Below are 22,921 nucleotides of genomic sequence, written 5' to 3'. Positions count from 1 at the left end.
CACATATGGCTCAGAAGACTGCTCCACAGTGCTGCCACGGTCAGAAAGACCAAAACATTTCAGTAGAAGCCCCCCTCCCCATTCTGTTTCTCCTCTTAGAAGAAAAATTTAGTGCTTCACAGCCTTATTCTTTTCATACTTTGCCGTTTCAAAGCAGGAAGCTTGGTTTGGCTGGCCCAAACCAGGACACTCTCAGCAAGCAGGAGCTGTCAGGTTTAGGTGCCTAGAGAATAACACTGCCCATGGAGCAGCAGTGAGCAGAGCAGGGGTGTGTGAAGTTTGAATCCTCCCCTGCCTGAAATCGAGCTTCCCAGTCCCACCCAGCATGAGAGGTAACATCTGCATGAAGAGCTGTTTGTGGCACCTGTAGTTTAAACATTACAAGGCTATACAGAACATCTGTTTTGGTCAAAGTGAACAGACCTGGGAGCCTGCCTCCTTTGGGGATGGTTTTATTTATCTATTTATTTATTTCTGCTTCACCCTTAGCGCTCACCTCAACAGAACAAAGATCCTGCAGAACACTGTGGGGCGAGAGATGCCCTCCATATCATGGCTTACGGGGCTCTTTGCTATTTGTATTACAGCATATTTTGGCTACCATAACATAGTGTGATCAAGTACTGAAACTGTTAATTTCAGTGACCCCTATGCAAAACATAGGGTTATTTTCCCAGATATTGATCTTTTGAGCTGAAAATGTCCATGCTTGATCTCTATCTGGAGCTACATTCTTGGAAGCAAAAGCAAAGTGCTTTCAGCTGTTTGAAATAAATAAATAGAATGATTTCTAAAGTTATTTATTATTTTTAATCACATATAGTTGCAAATAGTATTTTCCAAAGCCACAAGAAAAAAAAAAGGAATTAAGTTTGACCACTGGTTTGGGCAATGCTTTCATGGAGATCTTCTGCATTTGTTGGACCTGAAATAAAACAAGAATCTGCCAGGTGAAACATGTATCTCCTGGATTCACATGAAGTACATCTTTACAAAACACACATGAGTATATAGTGGGTGGTAGCACAGACACAAGTACAGAAAAGACAGAGCATATAGAAATCAAAAGGAGAATCTGGCACCACAGCTGTGAGTTTCTCATGTCTTTTATCCTTGAGACAAGGTGAATTGGTGGGGCAGTGGAGGAAATAAATCTATTAAACTTGGGTGAAACTAGTGCAAACTGGGAAGATCCAGATTAAATAAAGGTGAAAAAGGCCGGCGTGCATCCTAGTAATTACCAAACCAAACAGGAATATTAACTCCCTGCATTATGAGAAGTAAAGTATGTATACAAAATAGATGCTGAAAATTTTGGAATGAGTTTCTCGGGCTTGAGTTCTTATTCCCTTTTAAGTTGAATGAAGAGAAGAGGTGCCACATGGTTTAGCTACTGAGCTAAACTTAGAAACACCCTGTACACAAGCTCACTACCACACCCCAGATGACCATTAGCTAACACACAGTGCACTGTGTCATCTGTTGTCTGTATTTCATATCACTTTAACAGAGGCATACTGGTTAACAGAAGCACATTATTTTTGGAGGTAGGGGTGGAGTGTGGAAGAGAACAAAAGAAGGAAACCTGAGTCCCAAGAACAAGGATAGTGCATTAAAAAAAAAAAGTCACTTTTAAAAAGAGATGCTGTAATATTCTGGAAAGCAGTGATTAACCTTAGAAATCTTTCCTCTGTATCTGGAATTTTCACTGGGAAATGAATACTGAAATTACTAAATTCCTTTGAAAATCTCCATGTAAAATCTGTTCCCAGAGTGCTGGATCTTGCACTTGTGCTCATTAAAAGTGGGAAGATATGAAAAACTTCTGGTCTTTTATTTTATGTGCTTGTGCCAGGAAGCCTTTCTAAAACATTCACAGGGTGACTTTTCCCTGATTTCTTCTCTCCAGAGTTAAAAAATATCCATGTTAATTCTGTTTATAGAATTGTTCACTGAAAGCAGGAGAGGATACACGACACCACCAGCAGTGAAATGACTCCCCCTTTCCTCATGGAGCACAGCCTGCTCTGTGAAAGTCACTGCCACAGGACATGATGGAGACCGGCTTGGTCTCACCAGGGACAGTTCGGTGCTTCCCACGAAGAGTGGCTCTGGGAGGCCCTGCACAACTGCTGGCCTGGAGCAGGGAAGGATCACAGCCACAGAAAAGACCCTAAGCACCTTGCAATCCTTGGGGAAAGCATCTGCTGGTGCACTGACCTGTGTCCATGCCTGCACAGGTGGAATTGCCCCAGTTCTGTCTGGTGGCAATGCTTAGCTCCTAAGTCATGCTTTTCCTGATAAAGTAGAAAAGCCTGAGAGGATTTTGTCTCATGGTGGAGGTGGGGTGCAACCTCTGACTGCTGTCACAGAGTAAGTTGTTATTCTCATTAAATCATCTCTACAACATTACGTGGCATTTGTGGACTGCTGCAACTGTCTCTCTGAGAAATGCTCAAATGATTATAAGCAACCATATTGTCCTAAGGTCATTCAGGAAGCCAACAGCCTCCCTTTCCTCCTGCCCCTCTCATCGGCTTCCTGCTTTCCCCGTGCTCTTCCTAATACACTTGGCTGACTTCAGCACAGCACTGCCCTGGGGCTAAGAGCTGCTCAGAGGCTCATGTTGCAGAGATTACCTAAGAAATAAGTTCTTCCTGGAGCTTTCCACTAGCCCCTTGGGTACAGCATCCTTCCTGAACACAGCCAAACTCCTCCTTCACTCAGGATCATAAACATCTGTCTTGCTCAGCCCTGATGGGATAGCTGTGCTCCCAGGAATGCCAGCAAAGCAATTAGTTCCAGAGGAACCTTTTTGCTACACCCCAAATTGCATCTCTTTGTTTCCCTCAGAGTACAGGGAAGACGAGGGGTGAGCAGGCATTTGCCTGAGGGCATTGTGCTGACCAGCAGTGGGGAAAGTGACCCATGTCCTTCATGATTTGCCACCACCTGCCTTTCCAACCTTGCATTGTGAGTCTTCCCCTCACTGGAAAGACAGGAGGAAGATTGGAGCAATATTGATAGGTGACAATTCCCTGGGACCTCATGCCTTGCCTCTCCACAGGAAAGTAAACTCAGCTAGGCACAACAAAAAATAGGGCATTACAGAAAAGCTGCAGAGGGCAGTTGTCCCTTTGAGGCCTAGTGCCTGTCCCATGCAGTAATGAGGAGCCAACTGGTGGAGGAAACGAGAGGCAGTGAGCTCTATGAGGGGAATGATGGGGTGATGAAGGCAGTTTGGACCTGTGTCTGGCCTTGGAGTGACACCTTGCAGGCATTTGGAAGGCCACCAACATTTCTGCTGTGCCAGGCACATGCCTCTGGGGACAGGATAAGGAGGAGCCAAGCCCCAAGACTGGCAGCGCGTTCACCTTGTTGTGCTGACCAAGCCGCAAGCAATTGTGTTGCTTAAACAAATATCCTGACAGAGCCAAGAAGAGCAGAGCAGCTGTAGGCACGTCGAGTGCCTGCGCCAGTGGGAGCAGCTCCAGAGAGCAAACAGGAGAGATGAGAGCCACTGGCATGTGAAGGGCTTGCTAGGAATGGGCCTATGGACATGAAACCGCAGCGAGAGGGAGAGCGCAGCCAGGCAAGGGGAGGGGGGAATTCCCACGGAGCACCTGAAGATGTTACAAAACGTTCATTAAATTAGGTTTTCGGTGATTGTCAGCACTTGAATTATAAGGACCAAATGCAATTGGAAAACTACCTTTGCTTTCATCTGCGATGGTAACTGCACATCAAACGTTTTAATCTTCTCCAGTGACTAAATATGTGGAAATCTGTAGGTCTATTTATATAAAAACTTCCAAAGGATATGTTATCTCTGTGATTTCTTCCCCCACTCTTTCCCCAAGGGATTTTTCTTTCATGTCTTCTTGCACCATCTACATTTATTTACCAGTGAATATCACTTCAAATGAATTTAGTAGCAGGGATGTTTATAGAAATAGTACATTTTCAATGACTTGTGGAGAATACTTATAAAAAGTGAATGTTGTAAAACACAAGTGTGTTTACATTAGAAAACCAATAACAGACTGGTTAACAACCAGTCGAGGCGTGGATCAAAATAAGAGGCCTGCTCACCCACTCCAAACCAGCCTACAGCCTTGAATATCAAAATGCTCTTCAGTAGTTTTACTGCTTTTGTAACAAATCTGTTTCCAAGTAAGCCTTAGACCAAGAATTTTTCACTGAAACTATCTGAGGATCACTTGAATAATAATTTGAATAATCATTTGAAAATACATTATTCTGGACTGCATGGAATAAAGCAAACCTTTTCCAATAAGCAATTTGGCAATAAATTATTCAGTCATCTCTAATCAAAAGTGCATAGCCTGAAGGAGAGTAAAGAAAAATATCTCAAAGCAACAATTAATCTGTTATATTAATGAAAGGAATGATGTGTGACAAGTGTACAAAATGAACTTTCCCGGAAACCCTGGTACATTCTTGTTCCGCTTTGGAGAACAATGATTTAGATATTAATTTCTTTGACAGGGAGCATTTGCTTCCAGGTCATCCGGTTGCTTGGTGGTTTGTAAGAGGAATGAAGTGACAAAAGAAGGGACCACCTGGTTGCCCCCTTCCGTAAATGAAATTTAACGTAGCTGATGAATCCTACATCCCTTTCAGCCTTATGGAAGCCCTCTACCATCTGGCCATCAGGTTAAACTATGTAGCTGGCACCCAGAGTTTAGATAACTAGTTTTACTATGTGAATGGAACAGAGAAAAGGTCAGCAGCAAAGGGTTTTAAATTCTCAACAACAGACAGCATTCATGACCCTCTTATGGCCTTGCCCTCATGCCTCAGCGAGGAGACGAAACCTTTGTAACCCTTACAAGTGCACGTGCAGCTCTGCAGCACCTCCTCCCCTTCCTTCCTCCCAAGTGAGGCTGTTCAGCACATCAGCTCTCTATTCACAAACGGCTGCAGGATGACAGAAGCTCTGCTTTTCAGGATGTGTGTTATTGCTGGAAGTATTTCACCAAGCTTTTAAATGACGAGCAAGTAGATGTCTTTCGTAGCCCCTCTATGGCTCTGCCCACCCTGATTTTGACTTAAGGAAGTAAAATAAAAAGAGAAAGAAGCCACTGCACTTCTTGATTTCTTTGACGCACCTCAGAAGGAAACAAGTCATCAGGTTTCACTAGATCCTCAGAGTCCTCTCCACTTCTTTTAATGATGATGTAGCCTTCTGGTAACCGGACGTATATTCTTACTATGCTCTATTTTGAAAGCATAATCAACTAGGACCTAATTCTGCAGTCCATTAAAAGACAGCTGAAAGAGGGACCAATTATACCTCTGAAGAATATCTACAGTATCAAGAATCAGTTTCACTTGAAATACACGTGTTTCCACATACTTAGAGAAAAAAAAAATCAAGTAGAACCATTCTACTTCCAGATGTAAGAACTCTGACATCTGAATTGAAGCAAATTGAAATGCTCGCTGTAAAGGAAAAGTTGCCATGAACAGGAATTAATTTCAACAGCTCCTGGGTAAATTGGAAACAAAATCTTTATTGTGAGAGGAAGAAAAATAGTTTAAAACATACTGAAATGCAGGAAGCATACTAAAGACACCAAAATGGGAGTATTTCCAGTTTGGGATAGATAAATAGTATGGATTCACTCAACAGAGGAACCCTGACCATATTAATATCAACATTAACCAGGCAGAGCATGTAGATGGACGTAGTTGACATATTTCCAAGATGAGTAACACCCTCCTCCCTTTCTGTCCACCATAATATTTGGGAAGCTAACTTTTGTTCCTTGTCTTGACTTAATTCCCCTCGGGCCAAAATGAAATCAAAGTTCAATCAGGGAAGAGACAGCAAGCAGAACAAAGAGGGACATGCTGGAAAATGTGGTCTCCAGTTATCCGAACATCCAAGGCAGAAACAGAACACAAGTCAGAATTAACATGAAGGCATGGATTGTTTGTGCTTTCATCCAAAAAACTGGAAAATAATCAACACATACTTCTCTATAATTCATCAGGATGGAGGTGCTACTGAGACACTGAAGGAAGCTTTAAGTGTCTCAGGTACATCAGGGATGTTTAACTAGCAAGCCACCAGACAGGCTACGGATATATCAACACAGTGTTGTTGGTAAGAATCAGGACAAGTCTCAGCTGGGAAAATCAAGAAAGTCAAAATCAGATATACTGAAGCAGTGACTTTCAAAGCACACTAAACCCTTCAATAAGCCCCTTTTTTCAGGGAAAAAAAAAAAAAAAAAGGCATAATTTCCACTTTTTAATCACACGCCACTGGAAGAGCAGCATTTAATCTCTTAGCAAGCACAGAAGCCATTCCTGGGAGGCTTAACAAAGCTTTCCAGTCCTCCCATATCCTTGCAAATTTTCAGCCCATCCAGCCATCATCCTGCTTAAAGCAGAGAGCTTCTTTTAGTTATGCACTGACAAGAAGGAAGCTGCTACCCAGAGGTCAAGTTGTAAAACAGTTCTGATAGGAAACAACATTAAGTACCCCAAAGCAGCATTATCCTCTGACTGTTTGGGGGAGACACTGCTACCACCAACAGCACTTCAAACACTCCAAAAGCAACACACCAGGGAAAACAAGTCCTAGCATTCAGCCAAATACAAAATGAAAATCCCCCTTCCAGGGCCCTGTAAATTCCAAACAGCAGAGACGGCTTGATAACGTCCAGCCAATCCTCCTAAAGTGGTGGCGTCACTGATACACACCCCTGCTGTCGTACTAGTACACAATCCCAAACTAAAGTAGGCACTGATCTGAAAAAAAGAAAAAAAAATCCTCTGGATCCATCATATTCCTTTTTCCAAGCCTAAAACAAACAGTCATGCAATGTTCCAGCCCAAGTTTCTAAAATGAATAATTACATTCTTCAGAGCTTTGCCTTATAATTATGGACACCTTCAGAGAAATCAGATATCCTTGTAGGTTTGGATTAAACTACTTGCAGAATGTTTACACAGAGTACAGATACCTCCTTATGTTGTTAAATCTAAATAACAGCAGACACTGTTCACATAAAAAGAAGAAAAAAACCCCTACTATCTTTCGAGGACAATTTCTGTGGTGATTCTGTAGTGAGTTCCAGAAAATCAAGAGAAACAGAGATATTTAAAAGAGTGGAATAAGAAGTGAAAAGAGCATTCCAGAAAGTGCCCCTGTTTCACTGACACAGTACATGCAAATGAGAACACTGCATCCTTGTTTCTTCGAGGCAAAAAACAAAAACAAAAAAAAAAAACACTACCCTTCATGCTAGATGAAAGGAGTTGCTAAATTATAGCTATAGGTTTTTAACAAGAGTTCACAAGGTTTCCTTCCTTAAGCTCTATTTAGATAAAGCACTTTAAAACAGAAATTCACCCTTTCTCAAGTTCAAACGAGATCGTAGTTTCCTGTCATTCTAAACTTCTCTGTACCTCTCTCAAACCACCACTGCTTGTTCTCAGCAGCAAGGGTTCACCAGAAGCTAACAACCCAGCCAGTGCCCCTCACACAAGGTGGGATGGTGGGGACACTTCACATATTTGAGACTTGGCATTTCCATGGATGGGAAAGCAGGTAGAGATAAGCATTAAGAAAATGAGAGGGAACAATGCCCATGCAAAGCCTTCTGTATAATGTGTTAGTCCCCCTTGCTTTTGTTGCTGTACCCATATGGATGAAAACCAAGTCTATCTACCAGAAATTAACAGCCATGCAAGGTGAATTTCCTGAATTGCCACTGTCCAGGGCCAGGAAAGGAACCTGTGGCAGTGTCAACAAGCTCTCTTGTCATGCCATGCCTTCATGAGAAGAGATGCAGAAGATTGTACATTCACCTTTCCATCCCTCCCTACTTCTAAGCAGTAATTTCCCCTCATCCATCAAGTGAGAGAGCAGTAGAGCACCAAGGTCCACAGCATTCAGGAATAAAAGGTGGGGGGATGAGGTTTATTAGAAAACTGCTCACATTTCATTCAAGTAATCCTGTCTGCTTCCAAGCAGATTTCAGAAAAATATCTGTGTTCTGCTGAATAGCTTTAATGGGATTACCTTTAAGGCTTCTCTAATAAATGGTGTTATTAAGTTGTCTGGCTCATACTGAGACTTATACATATCCACTGGCACTCCCCCCTTTTCCAGGTTTTGTTACAAATTGGAATTAGTGTCTATCTGGTGTTGGGTTTCGTGTTTTAAAGAGGACTGGGTTAAAGGAAATCTTCTAGGTAAAGCCCTTTTTAAAATTTTCCCTATGTTAAAAAATTTCTTTCAGCCTACAGAACATGTCCTAAAAGGGATTAGATGCTGTTCAGTACAAATCTGCCAGGAAGTCTAAATCAAGATTTCACAGATCAAACACTGGTACAAATGATTGTAAAGAGCTAAGATTTTGCAGGAAAATAAAATTATCTCAGATTTCTGAAGGCAGTCTGAAAGTCCAATAGAAACTAAAAAGAGTGGGCAGGGTTTGAAATGACATAATGTAATTCTTTCAGCCTCTTAAGGTGAGTCATTTAAAATATATATATATATATATTTATAGCGAATACTCTTAGAGGGCTGGGCTGGAATGTTTTGAACTTGATGAAAAGTCTCTGTAAATGAGAAAAAAAAGACATTACATTCAAGAAGGTCTTGATTAGATGCCCTCAAAATCAAAAATAAATACATACTTGTGGTATCCTAATACTGAAACAAACACAAATGAAGAATTGTTAAAATGGTTCACCTGCATTAAGGCAATCCATGGAAACAACACAAAACCCTAGAGCTACTGTACCAGATCAGGTTTTATTGAAGGAAATTCCCTACGGCATTACATTTAAAGGGCCTATCCTCTTGTGGGATGTTCTGCAGTATAAATGGGGATCATAAGGAAGGCTATGGCTGTGTCAGTGGTGCCGGCATCTTTGACATACATCTCATTTACCCATGGCAGGAGGAAAACGGGCCCTGACTCTAGCATGACAACTGCCAACAAATTTTAGGGCAAGACAATTCATTTTTCCTTTTATGGCTTGATCCTCCTCCTCTGTTGTCAGGAGAAGCTTTTGTTGACTCTAAGAGGTGTCTATTTCAAATAGTTTTACGTGGCATTGCTGAAAGATGCAGAACTGTTGACTGCTTCAAAAGCTCTTCTTACTTTAGCTTGGATAGCTAGGCTTACAGAAGAAGATGCTTTCTAAATAGTTACACTCAGTTAACGTGTTGGTGTGTAGAGCCAAACCCCTAAACCAATGAATTTTTAGGCAAAGATTTTTCTTAATTATTTATTGCCTTAGAGAAACAAGGAACACTGTTGATTTTTTATTTTTTTTTTTAATTTGGGGTCTCCGTTTTGATATGTGGGATCTCATAAAAAGCTGGAACTTCAAATAGGAGAATGCTAATATAACACAAGAAACCTGCGTGGGTTTTGTTTTACACGTGGAAATAGAACAGATGAGTTTTAAAACTGCAGTAAAAATAACTGAGCGATTGCCAAGACCTGTAGTCATGATCCGAAGATTTCACTCACTGAGCAAATACCCTTGAAACTCCCATTACAGTTTGTGAATCAGCCGCTGCCTTACTTTCTTACAGATATCATCACTACAAATAAAAATGCTGAATCTCTGCGGAGATCAGACGATTCAGGTCTCTGTTCTCTGGGCCTTTTATTTTCTGGGGTGCGCATGGGATTCCTATTCTATTTCTTGGAAATAGAAAAAAGGCCCTCGAGATTTAATGCACCAACCAGCCTCCTGTTTTCTCAATATAAACCTGACCTTTCCTACCTACCTTGTAGAAGGAGGAGTTCAAAATACAAGAAACCATACTTTGACAGCCCTATACGTTCTGCTCAGCATTTTATGCTGAGGAATCTCATTGCTTTTAGTTGGACTCCTTCTGTTTTTCACTATTTATATCGCAATCAAAAGCTCACCCTACATATATCAATCTAGTGTTGTATCAAATATCCTGTACATTATCAGTTCAGTCTGAAGATGCCAGTAATCAAGGAAAATATATCCTGAAAACATGATTCTGAGCCTTAAGTATACATTTACACTACTTCACCTCTGTACACAGCATAAGGTGAAATCATTCTTTTTCCAGTTGCATTGGAAAAATCTACTCATGCACAGCTTTTATATGTTTTTCTAGTGACTCCCAATGGACATTACCAAGCCAGCATCACTGCTGAATTTCCAGGCAAAGATGTGGGTCCCTGAGGTAAAAACGGAGCTGTTCAAGAGAATGAGTCCTTTTTTGGGGATGACTCCTTTCAAAACAGCATTGCTACTATATCTGAAAGATCAGAGAGCTGTTATCCATGATTCATTTTTCACTGACTCCTCCATACAGATATTTAGACAAACAAACAAACAGTGGAAGAGAATGCAAAATAAAAACATGAGTAAAATTTTCATAAGCACCTGAGGAACACGGGCCCCTATACTCCACTTTAAAGAATGATTTATACATCATGGCCATGTTAAAACTCATATTTGTGATCCAAACAAATTTTCATCATTTGACCTGTGTTTCTAACTGGATGGTACAAGCAGTGAGTCATTTCTGAAAGCAGTTCAACATTTTTATTAATTTATCTCAGCATATTTATGGACTCAAAGTTTTATTTATTTTTCTCTCTCTGATATTTAAACATCTTTGTTGCACATACTGCCGTAGAACATCACAGCTGTTCATTCAGAGCTGGGCAAGGGGAGGTAAGTATGTTCGGATTATGGAAAGAAAAAGGAAACAAAGTGATTTTATTTACTTGCAGAGGTAAATGGAGAACCTTTCCATATTAAGAAATACTTTCTCCCAAGGGAAAGAATCTGGCTATGATCAAGAGAAGCTGTGAATAATCACTGGCTGTGATAAATGAATATACGGAGATGGAAAAAGAAGGTATTACTGATAAAAAAAAATCTTTTGCTGTAATTCAGTGTCAAGTTTCAAAACTCAGCAGGACTTTCCCGATATCTGATCAAGTTTAGAATGTTCTGATGACATTTCTTATTCTTTTTTTTTTTTCTGTGAGAAGGATGGAAAGTCACAAGTATGAGTAATAGAAATGTAATAGTCTTTTATCCAAAGGACTCTAAGTCCAGGCCTTTTTTAGATGTGCTAGAAATTTCCCTCTCTGTTCCTCACAACCTGTTTACATTTCTAATCTTCATGTGGTGCCTATTAGCAAGAGCATAAATATGGAATGTTAAATTTCTGTGTATCCCAAACTATCTACAGCCCTGAAGGATTCAGGAAAAATTAAACAAGAGAGTAGGCATGCTTCCAGAAATAACACAGCTTTAACAAACACATGAAATATTTATAGAACATGTAAAGAACAAAGGAAATGCAGCATTTCCTCCATGTACGACTTCTATCAGTGTTTCAGGAATACTAGTTCCCTCCCATGTTGCTACTCTGAGGAGAGGGACCACAGCTAATAAATTATCCCAGATTAACCTGATTTTGTAAAGAATACACATTCCAGTGACATATCAATTGCAATCCATAATTGCTTTGTTAGTTTAGTTAAGCTTTTGGAAAAGGAATCTTCCAGTATATCTTTTGGCTGTGGAAACACGAGCCTTACTGGTAGCAAAACCCGCAGCAGAGAAGTAATTGCATATTGCTTTGTGTAACCAAACAACGTTATAACTGAATATGCAAAGTGTCTGTTGCTGTAACAGCAAATACTTATGTAGTGTAACCTACAGGAAATAAATAAATAATAATAATAAAATATATATGCATGACCAGAGTCTCATTCAGATACCTTGGGCCACACAGCATCTCTGTAAAGGACTGGAAAATATTACAGAGGACATCCTAATATTATTTGAGTTACCTAAAATCGCTACATTGGTCTCATCTAGTACAGTGCATGTAGGATTGCTCATTTAATTTTAAAATGGCATATTACAAAGGAGAAGGTACCTTAGAGAAAGTTTAGAAGATGGGGAATATAAGTAAAATATAAATAAAAAGCATGGTTATGGTTCCAGGGACACAAGGTGATTGGCATTTCCACTATCAAAAATTTAACAAACTTCAAAAACAGTTTTAATATTTATATCAAAGCCAAAGTTTCCAGATTTTTTATTTATCTGTAAGAATATTTTTAACAATTAAGCTTTCGTACTTCAAGATTTAAGCCATGATCTATTAGAGATGCAGATAAGGCCAATTGAGACAAGTGAATTACCCTGTATTTGCATGTAGCAGAGTTCTTGCACAGTCTCCAGTAGTGCTTGCGGTAGGTTGTGGACTACCAAAGCAAAGGTGCCTTGATTCGAGCCTGAATAGCAATGTATGCCCATTTCTGCATCTGTTAAATGAGGCACAAAATCAACTCTAAATTTAAAGATGGCCACTCAGTGGTAGACCAGAAGAAAGTCTAGACTGTTATCTCAGTTATGTAGTTCATCAAGATATTAGATACTTGGATAGCAAATAAAGATGTACCCTAGGGCAAGAGGGGAATAGAGATGTACGTTGGACAGAAAGAATTCTTGAGGATATATGGATGGAGGCCACTGTTCTTGATGGTGAAGAAGGGTGAAGTTGAAGTGCTACAGGGTGCTTTCCTATAGATTCAAATGCTCAACAACCCAGTATCCTACAGTTTATGGGTAAGTAACCAACACCATGGGGCCCTGTAATCATGCTGCAGGTGACTCTCTCCCATAAACATGAGAGGATAAGTTATAGATCCTCTGCCCTTGTCTCCCTCTTGCCTGACAAGGGGAGTCTGCTTATAAAACATGCAGGTCAACTTGCATGCAAAGCAGCTCTTCAGCTTCTGCTCAGTTATGATTAGGTCTAAACAGTGCAACAGCTTATTCACAGGCACTTAAAATTTCTTAACTCTATTGTCTAGGCACTGCTTCTAGGATGGAAAAAGAGCCTCATTTACACATTTAAAATATACCTATAATAATGAACTAGGTCAATCTGAAAGTCTTATTCCTACAAGCACAGGAGAATAAACTTTAATTAACTTTTCTTTTCTCAAAAAGAAAGAAAGAAAAAGGCAAAAGAGCACATCGCCAAAGAAGCTACAGCCTCCACAAATGCTCACTGTCCTGATAGGACATAAACTGAAGGCACACGATCTTCTCTCCCAGACAACAATCCATGACACTCAGCAAGTCACCAAGGGATGCCCTAGGACTCCATTTGTCAACCAGGGACTGCTGCACAAGGAGGTTGGAGCTAGTGAGCTTCTGCCAGTGCTCTTTGCTGAGCTGGTGCTGTGTGCTGAGCTTTCTGCAAATCCATGTGTAGCTGTGACTGTTCAAAGCTCGAGTCTCACATCAGAGCTTTCTCACAATTCCTGACCTTGGAAAAAAAAAAAAAAAGCCAAAAAAGGCGAAAAGATAAAAAACTGGAGCCAAAATCTGACCTACACTGAGAAGTTTGAGCTTCTTTTAATATATCTAAAAATGAAGATGGAAAGAATTACAAGTAACTATTTGATTTTTCATGTAAGTGAAAGATTATATACACACTTACAAATATCTTTTGCCTGGGCTAATGGAAATCTTTAGGCAACTTTAATTTAGCTGCTGTTAACATTCCTGCTACAACAGAGTCAAGTGCAAAGTGCATTGTAAATACTAGAGCTGTTTATAACCTGAAGGGCAAATTCAAATCCTGTTTAATTTCCTTACCGTTGTTCGTAAAAGTCATTTCAAGAATAGAAGCATGATGTGCAAACACAGCAAATCTCCCACTTTTATCACCACATCGGAACAAAGCAGTCCTCTTTTCCAGCTTCGCTACCATTTTTGGAAGAGAGAGAAAATTTTATTCCTAATGGTGGAGAGGGACTCCTGACAATCCAGAGGTTCCTGGGCTTAACAGCGACAAGAAATCCCTCTCAGATGTGACAGATCATTCGCATTGGTACTTCTCAGCATTGAAAGCCACGAATGGTTGCTCAGCACATTACCCTGCTGATAGGAAAGACAGTGCAGCCAGCAGCATTGTGGCCCATGGTACTGGAGGCTTGCTGGCACTTGAGAGCAGGAGAACCCAAGGGACCCAGCAGAGAAGTCAACACTTTCTTGACAAAAATAAGTGGTTGCTAAAAATAAGTGGCTGTACACATTCACAGGGGTCCAGGCCTAGTTGTGAATGATTCATGCACATGGAAAGGAGCCAGATTCATGGATGCATGAGGTTGCAGCAAATAGTTTGTGAGTTGCGCTCCTAATGCTGAATGATGCAAATATCTTCTGGACAACAGAGATATGGATGGAAATAATCTGATGTCTTTTTCATTCTGGGAGACACAGAAAGGTCTAGGATGCTTGAAAACAAGGTCTAATCTACTGCGGGATTTATAGACAGTCTTAATCCAGGAACAGGGACTAAACAGAAGGTAGAATGGAAACTGACTAGTCATCACTGAGAATATATCTAAGTTTTAACTTGAAAACAAACAAACAAGAAAACACTTCAAACAAAACGTGGAAAACTATTAGAAAGAAAAAAAAAGTGAAAATCCTGGGGGCAAATTGGGATTTTGGATTCTATTTATGCCCAAAATAACCCCAATACCTTCTGCCTGGCTCTTTGATCATTAAAAGTTCTTAGAATACTTTGTCTACTTGCCAATTCGTCAGTCATCATTTTTATAGTCAAACTTGTAACTTTTATTCTAGCTCTTTTTTTTTTTTCCTCCTTACTGGGGATATTGTTGGACCACTTTATGGATCTAATCACCAATTATCAATGCCTTTTGGCTGTGTGAAGGAAAGAGAAACATTAAAATAGCGATGAAGGTTTAGTTAAAGATGACTGAGTTCATTTGAAAGCACTGTCATTCTGTACTTCTAGGGTAGGAGCATTTTGTTATCCATTTGTTATGCTCTGGTTTTGTAGCAATGTTTACTTCTAAATGGACTGGATTAAGAACAGATTTCCAGCTTTTAAAAAGATCTTCACAGTTGGCCACACAGAGAAGAAAAGTTGGAAGCAAAATCATCTGCAGGAGATAAAATATCATCTGCAGCTCTTGTTTTCCATGCTGTCTGTGATGAAACTATATTTAGGTGACAATGGGGCCTTTTCTATCCAGATCTTGGCTGTTGCTCTGTGATGCCCTTGTGAGGTCACAGGCCATACCTTTCTGATGACGCTCTGCTGCTACGGCAAGCGTCCGCATTCCTGGACGAGCATGCCAAGCTCAGAATGGGACCACTGGAGAAAATGTGGGTTATGAGGGTTAAAGTCCTTATTTAGTCACTGACAGGACTGAAGAGCAGCAAATGTAGCATGAAAAATGACATGCAAAAAGACGACAGAATCATCTGCAGAAGTACTTAGTTCAAAGGTTACCCCAACAGAAAAGACCCTTGATAATTTGCTATTAACAGAGATCTTGCATGTAGTTCATGCTTTTAAACTGAGGGAAGGAATCCATTTCTTTCTTGGAAAGATATTTCATTTCCAGAATTTCTAAATCTTTGAACTGTCTGGACAACATCACATGTTGGGATGACGATTCCTTGGAGGTCCTCTGCTCGTGTCCCTTCCCAAGGCCCAAAACAGAGCAGGGCAAACAGAGTCAGGAAAAGAAGGCCTTTCTCAGGTGGCGCCCACACTTCTACTGCACAGGGCTGCAGCTTGCCATTTCTGACTATTTAGGTGTAGTGACCCCCACTGGGTGTCACGCAAGCCGTCAGAGAGCTCCAGGGAGGCGGACATCTCTTGAGAAGTGGGGATACTGCAGCCGTCTGCTCCAAGGAAACATACTGAGAGGCACTGAAAAACGTTATCTTGCTCCTGGAAGAGGACCAGCTAAAGTATATTAATGCCACACGCAGCCTGAGGTGCAAGTCATCAGACACTGGGTGCCAACAAAATGGCATTGCTGCACTGTCTCCTGCCTAAATCACATACAGAATTCTCATTCTCAAGGAGAAAAAATTGTAAGTGCAGTAGCCTAAACAGATTATTGTCAACTAGCATACATGTTGATGTTGGGTCTATGTAACGGCACCTCTGAAGTGACTAAAAAAAAAAAATAATACCAAAAACCAATACAAAGAAAAACAACACACCAACAACACCAAACCAACAACAAATATGACACACAATGAAAACAAAACAGATTATAGTTGAGAATTAGGTTTACTATCTCTGATGGATTTCTTTCTGTGTAATGATCTGCAGATGTCTGCTTATAATGTAAGTTAAATACAAATGAGGAACCTCGGACTGTTTGCTCCTTATTTGCAACTGCTTACATTTTGTAAGTACTGTACAGTACAAGTGGGCTTGGTAAAATCCTGACCCACGCTGCAGTCACCATGTAGGTGTTGGTGCTGAGCCTCAAGAAGGCCGGCATCACCCACAATTTGCTAATTCCTGAAAACATCCTGTAATGTGTTTAAATAAACCCCTGAGCTCTGCAGAGACGTATTTATACAGACATTTATATTGTCTCTATTGATGTGAAAAGAATGACCGGATTAGGAATAGAAAACCCAAACACCATGCACCAGCTTTTGACAGTTACTCTGTTAGCCCAGGTCACAGATGCAGCATGAGTTCAGGCAGTATTTCAGGGAAATATTGTTTGAAAGCCATGGCTCCTCTCTGTCCAGACCCATTAGCGTGAGAGACTATTGTCCACAAGAGATGGTGCCTGCAGACACCAAAAGCAGAGGACAAACTGAGGACCCACCATTGCAGACCACACGCGGACACTGCCCCGCACCCTATGCAAGCGATGCCAGTGCTGTGCATCCCAGAGCCCAGGCAGAAGAGGAAGCAGCTTCCTTTGGGAGATGAAAAGCTCTGGGGATAGGATGCTGCCTACCTTTCTTTAAACATGCAGATTTGTTCGAGGCTATTAAAGAGCTACTGCATGGCCTAAAATACCAGCATCTGACCTGGTTACTTTAAAAGTGAGCAATTGGAAAGAATAATCATGGCAGAGTTTGCAGAATGGCTAATGTCTCAAAATGAGCCATGCTGAAGAAACTGGAAGTAGGGCTGTAATACTGTTTTATACTGTACTTATTTTTATGATCCTTGCATAGCATATTGGAAGCAGCTGTGCCATTTTTGAACACGGGGGAAATGTGATGGACCTATTTATTAAAGGGGGTTAAGAGCCCCAGGTGGTCTGGAGATTTAAAGACCAGGAAATACCAGAGACAAATGAGAAAACAGGACGATCTAAGCCATACCAGTTGAAATAGATTTTGATAAGGCACAGCTATACGTCTTACAGTCTAAGATGGATATGTCACAGCAGGGACAGCATTACTGAATGGTATTGTGAGCGATAATTGCACAGTCTCATTCCAGAGGTTATATGCCCTCTCCCTCCAGATTCACTGAACCTTGTTATACACTGCTAACAAACCTACAGTCTTTTTCTAAAAGCACAAAAATACCTGGGATTTTTATATCCCAGTGTTATAAAGTAACAGTAATTCATAGACTTTGTGCAAGAGTGTTTCCTTGCCAGGAATTGAACCCCGAGGAAACCCAGCACATTCAGATCAACACAGAAACACACAGACAAGGTCAGCCTCCACATAATACACTGACGTTGCTGCTTAATGCTAAAAATCAGGCTTTCCTCCTTCTATCATTCTTATTCCATGGAAAATACACATGAAAGAGAGAAGCTTTTAAAATGTGTTTTAGTCCATCAGGCATCTGTAGGTCATCTTGTTCTGGAAGCCTACATACTTTGCAATACTGCTGGTTTTTATCCAACCTGAATTTGATCATTTATTCTTATTATGTAGAGAATTGTTTAGCAAGAAAATTGCAAATCCCCACAGAGAACTTACAGATCATCTCCATATATTTGCTACATTCCAAGCTAAAGCCATTCAGAGTGAAAACTGACGCAAAATTTAGACAGTGGAATAAATACAAAGCCTATGGACGTCAACTGATTTCAGAGCTCGTTTTGTAAGGCAACAGCATCTTGCTGCATTTTATGCCACTAAGTCTCCACTGAACTCAGTCAAGTGTTCTGAATAAATACCATCAGAAAGGCTAGTATTTGGCCAAACCGAAGGCGGTGGGAAAGCTGCCACCCACTTCAATGAGGCCATGATTTCACCGCAAATATCTCAACCGCCTACACGCGCATAATGATGCCACATAACTCTCAGCATATAGCCTGCCTTGCAGGCCTATCTGCTGCTGGCTGTTTCTTTGTTTGCAAACAGGCTCAGAGCAGCATCACCTACAGAAGTTTTCATTAACCAGATCAGCGATGGACCATTATCACTCCCACATGCAATTGGTATGCACCCAGCAATTGTATGCACTCAGCATACAGTGACATACTCAGAATGTCCAGCTGATGATTCATTTTCATACTGTCTGGAAACAGCAATGTGTGGCTTATAGTCAATAAATAAAGCCTAGGCACAGTGGAGTGAGTGTGCTCAAAACAGTCTCCATTTGACCATGAGATGGGGGAGTTTCAGCTGCTAGTCAGGATGGGAAGCAGAGTCCCTGAAATTTGTTGCAGAGGGAGAATTCTGTGAAAAACATTAACTACAAAAGCATGCAACTATGTGAATACAGCCAGGCTGCCCTGCAACTGCAACCCTGGCAGCTCCAGGGGAGTCTCTTGCTGGAAGCAGCCTGAAACAGTGGCCCCTGGAAGCTTGGGACACGGAGTCGCCCTCTGGATATGAGGGCAGCATCTGACAGGGGAGAGAAACCCACCCCAGGCACTTGCCTTTTGAACTGCGGTGGCATTTTGATCAGTGTTTCAATGTAAATACATGCTTTGGCCAAAACACACTTTCACTCTGAATAGCTTCAAGAAGAAATTAGCTTTCAGATGTTCATAGCACCAAGTTATTTCTTTCAGGGAAAAAACAGTTCTAGTGGCAATTTGTTCTAAAAAGTGCCTGTACGCTGGATTTACATCACTGGGAAATGAAGAATCAGTCCCTCTTATAAATTACTGCTATTTGGTAATTGCTTCCTGAGATAATCCACGTTATATTCCTTCCAGACATTTTAAACCAGCTGCTCAGCTATTGCAATTTTATACTGGAGCAGTCTGTGTGGGTCCTGGCAAATAGACTGATGTTCTGGACAACCAGAAGGCTTGGTACTTTCTCTATCAAGACTACCTTGTTCACAACAGGCAAAAATTAATCATCTGCCCTTTTAGTGCTGGGAACTTGTCATGAGTTTAACTCCTTACCTGTAAGGAAGAGTTATTGCATTAATGACCTCACAACATTTTTCTGAGTGAACAAGTGCTTCCTGATAATGGCTAGGCAAGGTATTTGTGCTAAAATGCTGTAGGTTTTATAAAGCTATGTATGAAATGGGACAAGAAAATGAAAGTACAATAAAAATAAATAATGAGTAGCAATGAAAGCAACAAAAATAATTTAGATAACAAGTATGTTTAGATAGCAAGCATATTCATCTTTTAAGTTCATAATAGCATATTTTAAAATATAATATGGTACTAGGTGAGGGTCCTGAGAAATCCTTCAAACTGGCATTCAGACCAAGATTTACAGATTTACACAGCTGGGGTTTGGTCCTTCTCTACCCCAATAAACTCATTTACTAGGAGAGCATTGTAGAAATGAGCATCCAAGTGTCTGCGTGCCCATGCTAACTATGTGTCTGGTGATTCCATTTTAAAAGCAAAACAAACAAAACAACAATTACGAATCAATACCATCTTATACAATTTTATTGAAAACATGATTACTATATATTTCATTTAAGTCTTTAAATGAATCTAGAAGGATTGTGAGAAACCTCAGCTAGGAGTATTTGTTCTTTGTTGTCAGAAGAAAACAAAGCTCATTGGTATTTATTTTTTCCACATTGCTATTAAACTTGCCTACATTTTAACCTGAACTTTACCACTTGAAGTAAGGTTAGATGGCCAACTGATCCTAAATACCTTAAACGCACATAGCAAAATTTACCATTTAAATGATCAGAGGATAGCGGTTAAAAGAAAACAAAGCACTATTGCCGATAATTTTTACAAAAGAGCATAAATAACACTTCTGAGGAAAAAAATGCATGCACCCAACCCAGTTTTGCATAATCCTCAGTCAAGTGGTGAGCCTTTCTCAGAAAACAGTTTGGCAGAGAAGGGAACTAGGTGCCCTTCTGCTCCAAATAAATAACAGCCTGCTGTTTAGCCTTTTCCTTCCCTCTTTCTCCAACAATGCTTTAGAGCAGAAAGGCACGTTTTCCTCAGTTACCCACAGATGGGGGGTCATATTTGAACTACTGAGACTATCCCTTCAATTAAATAAAAGAAGTCATCTCAATGTCTGCTATTTCCTCATGAGGAGTTGATGAGGTTGATATTGTGAGAACAACTTACTTTGATGGCATCATTTCATGTGGTTGACCAAACTGTAGTCTGATAGCCATGGCTTACAGCCACTACTGATTGCTAGTTGTTTCAGTTAGCAATCACCAGCTAACATTGCCAAATTTCACTCTCACAGTAATTATTTTACAAATCAAGCTATACTTTATTCATATTTATATGCCCTGTTCTGAGATATAAAAGAGACATATAAGTTCAAAAAGAGATTGGACTTTCTATTTTAGATGTCCTCAAAATGATCCATCCTGTAATTGTTTCTCCATTTTCAGAATATTTGGACTTTAAAATAATTTCCCAGTTACATAGGTAATAAAAACAAAAGCAAAGTGGTGCTGAAACTGAGGTAACTGCTCTGGCTAACAAAGCATTAGCCAAGCCTGGAGGTAATGTGAAAGGAGCTCTTTCCAAGGGATTATGTAGACATGATCCAGAAGAGATGTTTCTTTCAAGACTTCTTCCACTCTCCTGAACCACAACAGACCTTGTAAGACTCTTCAAACCTATAACATGCTTAGGAAGCGCAATCTCCAATGATCCTATTAAGAATAGCTAAGTGTCTGTTGGAAGGACAAAGAAAGCTTTAACGTACATTAAGGACAGAGGTTACGGAAAGTAGGATTTTAATCCCCAGAGAAGAGATTACAAGCACGAGAAAGTAATGAAAAGTCCTCTTTTCCCTGTTCCCTAAAATCTTTGATGGAAGCCAAGGCTCAGCATTGAAATGGGAAGAAGGAAAAGAAAAAGAAAAAAAAAAGAAAAAGACTAATGCATAAGGATCGGTTGGTGAGATATCATCCAGGAATGGGAAACAAGGCTAGGGAAGAATTTCACTTCCTAAATCATCTTTGGCTCAACTTTCTGTCTTTCAGGGGCAAGAAAGAGTTGTCCAAAAGTAGCAGAACAAACAGAAGCCTTTTATTTTTTATTCCACTCTCTCTCAGCTCCTTCTGACTCAATGTAATTTTAACAGCCCCGACAGGGAACAAACCATTCCTAGGTACTCCTCTTTCCTGGCTAACACAGAGTTAAGAGTTTGCAGATTCATACTCTCCTGCTGCTGCTGCTGCTGCAGAGTTCTTGTACAATAAGCATCCTAATATTTGCTATTAGAAAACACTCTTTGGATAGTCCACAGCAGTGCTTAGACTAAGCAAACAAACAAACAAAAAAAAAAGAAAAAAAGAAAAACAACAACAAAAATATTTTTTTAAGCTTTGCTGAGTCCTGAAAATTTAAGATGGTTTTTTGGAAGAACAATACCACATACTTCCACTGAAGTTAGCAGGAATTAATGTGTTATTTCAATATTCCATTTTCAGGCTCACACCCAAATAGCTGGGTTGATTATAACACATATGACAGTTTAATGAATAGTAACAAAATAAATCTACAAATTATTCCATGTCAGGCAATGGAAATGTTCTGAAATCCTGAAAATACACCACCTTGCAAACAAGGGGGAATAAAACCCAATGGTAATGAGATAACAGTTGTCAGAACCATGTGCTTTTGCTAATCAAGTTTAGAGAACTTTTCTTTGCCTGAACCTAAAAGCACATTTTGCTCACATTTTTTCCCATTCAGTATAATACTATAACCTCTGATGAAACAAAACAAAAGGGAAAAATTCCTAGTTGCACTACAGGCCTGTGCAATACAAACCTATACTATGCTTGGTGTCAGAAAAGGGAAAGATTGAAGCTGCAAGGAATATATTTTACAGAGATGCAAAATTCTGTAACCAAAGTCTAGGGTAGGCAAGGCCAATTAGGCTGACTAGGTTGAATGTTAAGCTAAATTTGAATATTTCTCAAGAGATTAAAATGACATGTAGAAGGTTCAGTAATATTATTCTTATGATTAAAAACAATATATTTGCATTCAGGTCATCATTCCCTTGGGATATGTACTCCTGGCAGATTGTAGAGATTGCAGCTAGATGCTGCCACTTTGAAATATCTATGCACTTTGAGCCAGTAAAATACAATCCCCTAAACAGTCTCTTATATGATATCAAAAATGTAAGCTATCACTTCGGTTTCCAGCACAACACAACCAAAAATGCCATGTATCAATTGGAGAAGGAAATTATGAACATTTCCATTTGCTTACCTTTATTTGCCTTTAACAATTAGGCATATAAACTGGATTAAAACAAAAAGCAACTGAAGGCCACAAGACAATTTCTTCAAAATTGGGAGAAGTATTTTTTACAGGTCTTACTTTCTGTTTCAGTAGAGTTACAAGGAGGGTGGGCCCTTTACTCACTCATAACAATTTGCATCAGCTGTTAACCAATTCAGCTGCAGCCTGCACATAAATTGTAGGTAAACATGGATCTGTTGTTTTCATGAGCTTTGAAATATCCATCCTGGGTGCATGGTTTTGTACCAAATCTACAAGATAGAATATGCAGTCCTAATGTCTGTTTGTGCCTTATGATTTACATTTAGAAGTAAACAACCACTCTGTATATTTCAACAAAATGACAAGTTTATAGTGCAAAAATCTCATCCCCCCGACCAGCGCATATATAAATATCTGTG

General features: G+C 40.0%; 1 long non-coding RNA gene across 1 annotated transcript in view; it reads right to left on the bottom strand.

The window, feature by feature from the left end:
- LOC121069743 overlaps window positions 1-22,654 on the bottom strand; it is a 45,379-nt gene extending 22,725 nt beyond the window's left edge. Inside the window, exon 1 of the long non-coding RNA XR_005819590.1 lies at window positions 22,488-22,654. This is a non-coding gene — a long non-coding RNA (uncharacterized LOC121069743). The remainder of the gene's footprint in view (window positions 1-22,487) is intronic.
- Window positions 22,655-22,921: the final 267 nt, after the last annotated feature.

Source organism: Cygnus olor, chromosome 4 (genome assembly GCF_009769625.2).
Source record: "Cygnus olor isolate bCygOlo1 chromosome 4, bCygOlo1.pri.v2, whole genome shotgun sequence".
Taxonomy (NCBI): Eukaryota; Metazoa; Chordata; class Aves; order Anseriformes; family Anatidae; genus Cygnus; species Cygnus olor.
Note: the sequence above shows the minus strand (reverse complement) of the source record. Positions and strands in the feature narration are given on the sequence as shown.